A 12,485-nucleotide genomic window follows, 5' to 3' on the forward strand; every position below is an offset into this window, starting at 1 on the left:
CACATAAATAAGTACATAAAGACATGAAAGAAATATAGAGTACATGACTCAACCTGTAAGTCTGAATAACTTTGTAAATCATAAATTATTTTTAGCGTCATGCATATGCATATGAATGTCATGTCGTGCATAGGTACATGTTTCATAACATCATCAGCCTCTGAGGGCATCCCATCATATCATATCAGCCACTGTGGGCAAAATCATCATCGTATACCAGCTGATCAGGTGGTGGTGCATATATAAAGCCATAACCTTTCCCATATCCCATATACATATATATACATACATATATATGCGTATATAACGCCGTTTGAATCATACTTACATATATACGCATATATAACGCCGTTTGTATCATATTTCAGCCACTGTGGACAACATCATCATCATATACTAGCTGATCAGGTGGTGGTGCGTATATAATGCCGTAACCTTTTCCCATATCTCATATACATATATTTACATATATACGCGTATATAACGCCATCTGGTCATAGGTCAATGCACATGTATGAAATGCATGAAAAATACGTAATAAAATCTTTCGGAGCTTCATAAGACCATTTTGCCTTTGAGTAATATCATAAAATAAACTCTTTTCAACTTTCGTATTTTTTCTTCGGAGACCCATGAACATATGATAAAATAACACACGGAAATTCAAGAACATAGATATCTCTAATACTTCTATGAATAGAGTCATTCATGGAATTTGTGTATTTGCACGTTTCGTTCGTATCGTATGGATTATGCCAAAAGAAAGAAGAGATAGCCTTAAAATACCTGAGCTGATTTTCTTGATAATCCCTCTAACACATGGCAATCACGACAACACGTAACGGCGGGTCGGAGTAGGAGAAAATTCGTATGATATTTTTAGGAACGATTGCACCGTACTCCTTTAGAACCGCAAAATCACGATTTATCGTACTATGAAGTTTCAAACTCATGCTTGAGAAAAATCATAAACTCTCTCGCAGATCTCCAATAGTCCATCAGGTGGCTTCCTATAAAACAATTTCCTTAGCAGTACCATTGCCGCTTACTTTTCAATTCAAAAAATCAACTATCTATATAAATTTATATATCCTTCTATATATACTATATGTACGTATATATATGTGTACATATGTACGTATATATGTGTGTATGTATATTCTGTGAATCTGTGTGTGTTTATTTGAAATGATAAATTGCTGAAGAAGAAAAATGGAGGAAAGGAAGACAAAGCTTAGCATCCCCCTTTAATTAGATAAGAGTATCTATTTAAATTGGAGGTTATGGGCCCACTTTTGGTGCTTAGTCTTTGCCAAAATATTTCCAAATTGTGCCACCTATTTTCACGATATATAAGAGTTATAACTTGGCTTTATTAATGCATTACTTTGCTGCCACGTTAACTTTCATGCAACTTTATCCAAAAAATTTAATTTATTGGTTAATCTCCCACTAACAATTGATAATTACCCAATTATTCACATAATTAAGAATTATCTCAAATTACTTATAATACTACTCACTTTAAACCCACCTTATATACCTTACTACCATGGCCATAGGGTACCTAGTATGGTACTAGTCCACAAATAACGAGTATTTTAGCACAGGCTGTATTTTATCCGAAAATGTCAATTTTCTTCGATTTTTCTTACCCTCTAACCTTCACAAATTTACTCATCACTTGTTATAAATAGCATAAATACTTATAACCTCAAGATAATCTCATCCCCGATTCTATGTCGATTAACTTACGATGAAACTTTCATGTATAAAAATATGGGTGTAACATCATTCCCCATTTGGAACAAATGTCCTCGAATGTTGATTGATGCACTTATCATTGTCATATCCTATAGTCCTTACGAATACTTTGGTGCTCTCCTTACTATCCTAGGCAGTTGTTCTGTGAATAAATTCAAGGTCCAGGGTATTCCCACCTGTAGGTATCTTTCTCACACCACGGCCTGTGGTCGGAATTCTTCCAATCTCGTAACTCTTGATACCTTATGTCATGTAGCCTGTACGACAGTTTCCTTATATGTGCGCCTATGCGACTCTTCTCCCTTTTTTTCTCCAGCTTTGGCCAATCTCTAGATTCCACCTTGTAAACATATATAGAGATTGACAAGATGTCCTTCTGGGTATACCGAAGTTCTTCGTTTAGTACTTTGTTGAACTCACGAATATTGCTATACCTTATTTTGTTTATCCATCCGTATGACTTTACTGCACCTAGGTAGGTCATACCATACCATAATTCTAACCTCGATTTATCCTTACTGAGGTCTGCTACCAAACTCTTGGTTACTTTTGTTGCTTATCCCATATGTATAAATCCCAGCCCTTTAATGCTCCTTTATTGCTGTTTATCTTAAGAATGATGGCCTAATCTCATCTCATACTTTGTGACTTTTGTCCATCCATTGTTGATTCACCTTACATGGGTGAATTAATTCCGTATAATTCATGAATCCCTTTCTTCAAATCATTGCTCAATCGAAGGCTCAAATGTCATCCTTTATCTACCACAATTACACCCTCATTCTATTATCAGGGCAACCTTCCATCTCTTTTAAATGCTACTTATAATGAGTAATTCCTTTGAGTTAATTCAGACTATACTGAGCTTTCTATAACTTCGAGAAATCATCAATTCTTTTTATTTTCATGGGCTTAATCCTAAGGACTTATCCATCCTCGTTATCTTCTCACTCACCCTCATTATCCTTACTCCTGTCACAAAACTTTGTCGTTGTACTATATTTTAGATTGCGACCTAAATGTATCTATTTACACTATTCCTAGCCTTCCTTCAACTTGCTTGCACCATAGATTTCCTTGTGTTATTCTATAACATCAAGCAATACATCACATGTCTCTAACTCTTCTTTACTCTCCTCACTAGATCTCTCAGTACTTGGAAACCATAGGCTGGAAGGTACGCCACTGATGATGCCGCTATCATTCCTGGACCTTTGGTGGACACACAATCCGGTGGGAGCTCCATATTGACTTCTTATGAGGCTGGTACTTCTTCTAACTGGTTTTATCGTAGAGCCATTATAGAATATAGTTGTTGTGCTATCTCTCTTGCACTTCTAATATTAAGAGTGATTTTGCTATGTTCTCAATCATGATTCCTATAACTTCTGGGTGCAATAATCAGACTCCTGATTACTTAGTTGATGTCACTCTTTAGTTTCCTCTTCCCTCTGATCAACCTTTATATAGGCTTAAGCTATCTTTCAATCTATGGTTCATGGTATTAGTTATCCTGTCTAGCCTTTCATGGGCTTGAAAAATATGCATGATACAATCCTTTAATAATTTAATCCTTTGTTTATGACCTGGCTCAATTCTTTCTTTTAACTTATTCCAGAATCTTCTACGGCTGTATATGATGCATTTGTAAAACTCCAAACCCTTAAGTGAGTTCTTAACGCAACCAACTCCGGATCATTGATCGAATAATTTCTTTCGTTCCATCTTAGATTTCTTTCAATGTAAGCTATTACTTTTTCTAGTTTTTCTGGGCCCTTGTTGTGTCCATACTTAGCTTATCATAGTGTCCACACATGCCAGAGTTTTCATATAACTCATATGATCTCGAATATTACTTTTATCTTTACTTCCCATTCATTAGCCACTGTAGGTTCCTCTTTCTTATGGAATACGTACAATGTTGTTGTGAAACTATTGTTACAAGACCATTTCCCCTTTAGGTCACTATGCTTAAGTTGAAGCCTTCTTCCTCATTTCCTCAGCTTGTCCTTCACTGTAGTAATTAGGGAGAACCCTTGACTCTCGTAAAGTTGTGAGCTTATTACGGACCCTTTTTTTGATGTCCTTGCTTGCCTATAATCATTTGTAGTTGCTTACTTCCATGTCCTTGTGCTTGTATGGTTGCTTCTGAACTGATATTTTCACTACCTTCCCAGTGTCACTTTCTTTTATCCCCGTAACACTCATACGGTACCTTTAACTACCCCGTCTCTTGTTTGAATATATCTCAAGTATTATAATGATATTCTCTTAGGCTGAACTCTCTATGTTGGGTTCTACTATGTTTATCTCACACGATCTGATGATTCGTCTGTAACCTCCTGTTTATCCATAACTGGGATCTTCCTGACCAATTACTAACTACTCGTTGGCCCATGCTCATATAAATGTTCCTCATAATATTTCTTTGGTTACTTCCATTGTCTTAACTTACGTCTCGCACTGGCTCCTTATTTATCAAAAATATCCCGGGCAGGAACCCTTACTTTCTTTTCTTGGTGACGTGCTTACATAATGTTCTGGTATCATAGGATATCTGTAACATTTGAATAAGTACAATCTCATCCCTTTCTCATTCTTATTGCATTCTTTCTTTATCATTTCATAGTTACTAGATCCACTTAATTCTGACTTAATACCACACCATTTCATATTCCCCCTTTAGGGGTGTACTAAGAGTTGGAGCTACGACGACCTGCCTATAAATGTTTTACCTTTTCATCTTTGGCATCCTTTCATATCATCGATGATCCTTACTCGCCTTTCCATAGTCCTTCCGTACAAAGGATGCAAAAATTTCTTCACTCGCGATGGCGACATTTAGTGTAACTGGCACATACAGTCGCTTAATCTTAACTTTGCTCATATTTCTTGCTTTAGGGAAGCGTCTTCCTGAATGACCTTTAAAGGTTATTCTTTTGTCGTCCATTCTATTATTGCCGAAATGCAATCTGAAATTTTCATGATGCCAACCATTATCAAATCACTCAGTTCCCAATTCATGTTAAGTTTATCTCGTTCACCAATCCACACTAATTTCTATTATTATGGGGTCTAACGTTTCCTTCTAGTAGTCGTGTTAGAGTCATGAACTTATTTCTCAAAGTGAGGATATGACTTTATGGCCTATACTCGTTTGTTGTCTCAAGGCTTGTCACCTCTTGTATTTCCCTTCACTTGACTATAAACTCTGTAATATTGTCATTTTTTCTGCCGTTGTCATCCATGTATCACATCTTACTCATAATGCTTCATTAACTCTCTTCTTATTTTATTGCTAACATTTCTGTCAATTACTTTATTCTAAAAACTCGAACAAGACATTCTTTTGCCTTTAGCTTCCCTTTGCTCCATCCAGTGACTCTTCAAGTTGCTTGACGTTTTCGCTTTACTAGGGATGCGAGCCACCCTAAGGTAATATGTATCCCTTCAAGGCTTATAGTGCATGTCTTTGTAGTACTCATATCTGGCTGCACTATTTTAAAGTGTACCATCTGGATGTCTCACAAGGAGATCTATTAGCACATTTGCAATATCCTGCGGAAATGTCAACTGACACAAACAATTCATCCATCATATCTTCTTATACTACTTCTATTAACCCCCATAGGGCATATCTGGAATAGGTGCAACCAATTGTATATACTTCTGTTACTATTGAATATAACTCAAAAAGCTTTTGTTCTTCTGCCTTAATTATAAATGTTGTTAACCTTCATTAACTGGGTACCTCGTACCCTGTTTCACCTTGCTCCTTTTACTTGCTGAAACTTGTACTTATTTTCTTAATCTCTCATTGTCCTTTACCGTAAAGGTGGAAAGGCATTCTTGCCTTAAGGTGTCTTATCAGGAATCTTACACCTTTCAGTACACACATGATCTGCTGAAGACCTCATATTTACTTTTCATATGCTTGATACAAAGTCGAGTTACTCTAATTCAACACTTCCACAGCTATATCTCTTATCGATCGTCTTTCTAAATGTAGGCATCGTCTTATTACGAATAGAAGTTCGGGACTTGAATTCTTATAAGTGAGCTCTACCACACGATCTAGAGTAAGAAGAAAGAGTGACATTCCTAAATGTCCTGTAGCCTCCTGCTTATAAGTGTGGTGCACGACACACCCATAAACAAGACTCTACTAGACACGGCTTGTAGACTCCCTAGGACAGAACTGCTCTGATACCACTTTTGTCACGACCCAAATCGATGGGCCGCGATGGGAACCCGGTACCTTACTCAACTGAGTGCCAACGTAACGTATCTTTCTTATAACATTATCATATACACATGACATACGGGCCTAATAGGCCAACATGATTATTTATAAACTCAAGACATCGGCCGACAATGCCGTACAATCTTTCACGTACAATATCTACAAGCCTCTAAGAGTTCATAAATTTCATAAAGGTCGAAATAGAGTCCTGTCATACCAAACAATACACGTCTAAACCATACTAACCAAACAAGTAACTCCGAAGCAAATGGAGCGCACCAACTTCTTCCGTTGAGCTGATAGCCTACTTGGAGGGCTCTGACCTATCTATCGGGACCTGCTGGCATGAAACGTAGCTTCCCCAGGCAAAAGAGATGTCAGTACGAATAATGAACCGAGTATGTAAGGCACATAAATAAGTACATAAGAGGCATGGAAGAAATATATAGTACATGACTCAACCTGTAAGTCTGAATAACTTTGTAAATCATAAATTACTTTTAGCGTCATGCATATGCATATGAACGTCATGACGTACATAGGTACATGTTTCATAACATCATCAGCCTCTGAGGGCATCCTATCATATCATATCAGCCATTGTGGGCAAAATCATCATCGTATATCAGCTGATCAGGTGGTGGTGCGTATATAAAGCCATAACCTTTCCTATATCCCATATACATATATACGCGTATATAATGCCGTTTCAATCATATTTACATATATACGCGTATATAATGCCGTTTGAATCATATTTCGGCCACTGTGGACAACATCATCATCATATACCAGCTGATCAGGTGGTGGTGCGTATATAACGCCGTAACTTTTTCCCATATCCCATATACATATATTTACATGTATACGCGTATATAACGCCATCTGGTCATGGGTCAATGCACATGTATGAAATGCATGAAAAATACGTAATAAAATCTTTCGGAGCTTCATAAGACCATTTTGCTTTTGAGTAATATCATAAAGTAAACTCTTTTCAACTTTCGTATTTTTTCTTCTGAGACCCATGAACAGATGATAAAATATTATGACACATGGAAATTCAAGAACATAGATATCTCTGATACTTCTATGAATAGAGTCATTCATGGAATTTGTGCATTTGCACGTTTTGTTCGTATCGTATGGATCATGCCAAAAGAAAGAAGAGATAGCCTTAACATACCTGAGCCGATTTTCTTGATAATCCCTCTAACACATGTCAATCACGACAACACGTAACGACGGGTCGGAGTAGGAAAAATTTCGTATGATATTTTTGGGAACGATTACACCGTACTCCTTTAGAACCGCAAAATCATGCTTTATCGTACTATGAAGTTTCAAACTCATGCTTGAGAAAAATCATAAACTCTCTCGCAAATCTCCAATATTCCATCAGGTGGCTTCCTATAAAACAATTTCCTTAGCAGTGCCATTGCCGCTTACTTTTCAATTCAAAAAATTAACTATCTATATAAATTTATATATCTCTCTATATATACTATATGTACATATATGTATGTGTACATATGTACGTATATGTGTGTATGTATATTCTATGAATCTGTGTGTGTATTTGAAATGGTAAATTGTTGAAGAAGAAAAGTGGAGGAAAGGAAGACAAAGCTTAGCATCCCCCTTTAATTAAATAAGAGTATTAGCATCCCCCTTTAATTAAATAAGAGTATCTATTTAAATTGGAGGTTATGGGCCCACTTTTGGTGCTTAGTCTTTGCCCAAATATTTCCAAATTGTGCCACCTATTTTCATGATATATAAGAGTCATAACTTGGCTTTATTAATGCATTACTTTGCTGTCACGTTAACTTTCATGCAACTTTATCCCAAAAATTTTAATTTATTGGTTAATCTCCCAATAACAATATATAATTACCCAATTATCTACCTAATTAAGAATTATCTCAAATTACTTATAATACTATTCACTTTAAACCCACCTTATATACCTTACTATCATAGTCATGGGTACCTAGTATGGTACTAGTCCATAAATAACGGGTATTTTAGCTCTGGCCGTATTTTATCCGAAAATGTCAAATTTGAATTTATATTTATTACTTTTTAAATAAAGGAAAATATTATACATTGAGATGTTGATAAATAAATTGTCTTAATTATGTAGAATTCAAATCTTAATATAACATCTTAATATTATGTGTATTCAGATTCAGATACCTTAATTTTAATAAAAATAAAGGTGAAATATGTAGATATCCTCTTTAAAGGTGTCACCAACAATCATTTGAACACCTTAACTTTCCAAGTGATCTTGTCCCATGTAGCTGATGTGGCATATGTGTATTTACTGCCAAAACATTAAGCGCGTAAAGTCATTTGTTCAGCCTACAAAAAAATTATCTTTGAAAACAAATCACATCTTTTTCTTTATAGCTCTATCACCGTCATCTCAACCAACACGGTATTCTCCATCCCCTCAAAATCATCCTCATATCCACTAGATAAACGCCAACAACTCCTTGAATCATTATCTATAACAACACCTTCATTCCCGTAGAAACACACTAACAACAACAAATTATTTGAATCGGCCAAACAACAACTTGAAGGATAAATTTACAACAAAAAATAAAAAATTAGAGAAAGAAAAGTGATATAAGCCCAAAGTCATAATCAAGAAAATGATAGAGAGAGAAGACGGGAGATTTCAATAGACTCAATTCTTTCAGATTTGCTGGGAAGTCAGCCTTTTTGGTGAGAGGGCGGGAGATGAGCTCTATCCAAACTTGGGTTTAATTTGTTTGGATAATGGGTGGATTTGGAAATGAGGATGGGGACGGAATGTGAATTTTGGGTTTGCTTTTGTTTTTCTTTTTTTAATTTATTGAATTTCTTTTCCAATGATTATTAGCTATTTTTAATTTTAAATAATACATGTTAATATCTTATCGGTTTATTACTATATGATGCATTCCACGCATGTGATCTACTGGATTAAGGTGTTCAAAACTTACACTTCCGCAAAGTAGAAGTGTTTAGTTGGTCACCTGAAAAGTTATCAGTTAATCGTTGGTAATAATTTAAAGGGTCATTTATATATATATAAGTGTTTGATCTTAATATATAAGAAGTTATCCCGCTGCATGAAGCCGAAGACTTCTTAATCCAATGTGTTTTCTTGTTGACATGTAATTTGTGGGGCTCGAATATCAATTAAATATCAAAACATCACAACAGTCTCATCCTTTAAATTTCTATTTTCTAATATCTCTCATTTCTTCTAAATATTTACCCTGTTCTATTCTTTCCACACAAACTCCAGCCTGAGACTAATATACACATAAAGTTAACCAGTTGTTTTGACATGTTCTAAAACATCTACTGTTATGGTTTTAAACAAATACTAGTAATTATTAATGCATTTCTGTTTTTCCAAAATCATTAAATCAATTCAAAAATAAATTTTGAAATTCAAGTTGTTTGTAATAACAAATTTCACGTTAAGAAAATAATCAAGACTAGAAAATAGCGTAACAAATCTAGTATTATATTTCGAATGCAATAAATGTTACAATCTCTATAAATTCTATGATTGTTCTCTTTTTAAATACATTCAAGAGCCTTTGAACTTGATCTTGAATATAGTTTTAATGGACATGATCTTTATTTGTATTTTAATTTAAAGGCTCGATGCTTGATCTTAAATTTGATGTATTTTAATCCAAATGTTTGAAGTTTGATCTTAAACATTCGTCTTGATTTTTGAATGCTTAGAATGTTTAAATACATTCATTTCATATAGAAATTTATAGTCTTCGAACCACGAGTTTTTGTATAGAAATTTATAATTTTTGATCCAAGAGCTTTCTCTTACTTCTTGTTATAAGTTATGGTCTCTTTTATGAGTTATGAGGATATCAGTTTATAGTTATAGGAGAAAAATAAAAACAAACTCTTTTCCTTTGATTTAATTGGTTGACTTGAATCCCCATTCAATCAAATCAACAAGTGATGAAACAACATTTGACTATTCTTTAGATGTTATTTGTAAACATGATACATTTTCTTTGGTATTTGATCTAGGCATATATGTCACGTTATTTTGGCATGTAACGTGATCTTATTTGACTTGATGTACCATGTCATTTGATATATGGCCCCGATCTTATCTCTAGGATAAGATGACATCTTAGTCCAAACAAAGTGGAATGTATATGGGGAAGGTTGCCCTGCAAGAGGCAAAAGATTGTGATTACTCCCTTCGCATATGTTATAGTGGACAACACCAGTACAAAGTTGCATAGACGGGGCCATAAGATGGTTGATATGGGGGACCAGGTATAGTGGTCACACAGGGCAACATCTTGCAGAAAAGATATTTGTTGGGCTTGTTTACTAGCAGAAGATGAAACAAATGGTTGATAATTGTCACGACTCAATCTTGGGTCATGACCGGCGCTAAGGGTAAGATTCCAAAGCAAGCCATAACGGAAATTTATAGAAAATCGGGCAGAGTTTTCCCAATTTTTAAGAAAATCCAAAATTTTCCCTGTCTCAAAATCAACAACAGAGATAACCAATATCAACCCAACAAAATGCAATTATCCTCAATTCACCGTTTTTAACATAATAATACTTAAACCATCTCCAAAGTATGGGAAGAATATCCAATACTAGTCACACGTCTGTAATAATATGAGAATACTTATAGAACTAATAAAAATGACTAACAACGATTCTATGATTTTTTAAAAGAAAGGTACGATAGAAAACAAATGACCGAAATTTGTCAACTCTCGTGCGCTCTAGTTACCAAAATCCTCACCAACATCACCTCCGGTATCTGTACAAAAAATAGCAAGGAGAGAAGCTAGCTCAGTGAGTAATAATACTTAACCAAAATAGTTTTAGTGGGGATAAGATAGAAAATATGATGTATAGTAATCAGAAAACATCATGAAATAAATGCCCTTTTCCGAATCGGTAATAACAATCAGTCTTGTCTGTTTTTATGTAAGCAGGAATCAATTAAAAATTTAGTAATAAACTCTGAAAATATTGTCATATCAAATATTATGTTTGGGAGTTTTCCAAGAAAAGATCATGTAATCTGCATCATTGTGCGGACCCCTTCATAAAAGAAGTCAAATGTAACTGTAGATCCCTACTCGAGGGAAAACTGTAACTGTTTGCTAGTTCTACCTTCTAACTAAAAAATGCTATCACTGTAATATGTAATTTGTATATATAAGGTGCACCAGGTCTAATGAACCCATCGTTAGCTACGGAATCCTTCAAAGTCTCCTCCCATTTATACTTTCCTTGTAAACAGTAATGTCACCACCCCAATTTCTTGCGTATGATGTTGTGATGGCACCTAGTCTTTAAGACTAGATAAGCCTAACACTTACTGAATTAATGGCAAAATTCAACAAACAACTATTAAATATGAAACAGAAATTTCTATACAAAGCCAACGATCCCAAAATCGGTAGTACAAGTTATAAGCTCTACCGAGTTCACTAGAGAATTTCTAAGTACGTTCTGGAGTAGAGATAAATTGTACAAAAATAACTTCTGAAGGTGACTCCAAGGCATGCGAACGCGATGGCAGGTATACTTTGAAGTCTCCACAGCAATATTTGATTTGCTATGTAACAATCAATAGACTCTGAAATACCAAGATTTGCACAAAAATGTGTAGAATTTTCGTTTGAGTACAGCACAGTTGGTACCCAGTAAGTATCAAGACCAACCTCGGTAGAGTAGTGACGAGGTACAAGTCAAGGCACTCACTAGACAAAATTACATGTGCAGTATAGAAGTATAAAACTAATAATTAAAGCAATAAGAACACCGTAAATTATCATCAAAACCAAATAAGGGACACAAAGGACAATCAATTAGTCAAGCCAAACTAACACAAGTTTCACAATGAAATCATTCCGCTTCATCTCATACTCACAAGTCATGGGTCTCAACCCACCATCATATACTCACGGCACATCGTGCCCATCTCTCGCATCACAACTGAACAAACAACTCACGTGCCAAAATCTCAATCCGTCCGGCATGATCACATGCCCACATTCACAAACCGCCCGGCATGGTCACAGGCTCACAATTACAATCCGACCGGCATGATCTCAGACTCAAATTCACAATATGCCTAGTATGGTCACAGGCTCACAATCAACATTGAAACAGATATTACAAGAACACATGGGCATAAAAAATGACAAGTTTCATACACTTGAGCTAGTATAAGTGGCATGATATAGTGTATGCCTATGCGAGTGTGCTACTACAGCCCAAGTCAACAAGTAATATCAAAGACATCGAATAGCTCATCGAAATGCAAAGCAAGTCATGTAAGGTGTACGACAAACATAAGGAAAAGCACACCATCACACGAAAATCACCAATACAATATCTCCAAACCATCACACATCATCCCTGATATTGCCACACTTATCTCTCTGATAGCCACCCGTAT

The sequence above is a fragment of the Nicotiana sylvestris genome, chromosome 8, assembly GCF_000393655.2.
Source record: "Nicotiana sylvestris chromosome 8, ASM39365v2, whole genome shotgun sequence".
Taxonomy (NCBI): domain Eukaryota; kingdom Viridiplantae; phylum Streptophyta; class Magnoliopsida; order Solanales; family Solanaceae; genus Nicotiana; species Nicotiana sylvestris.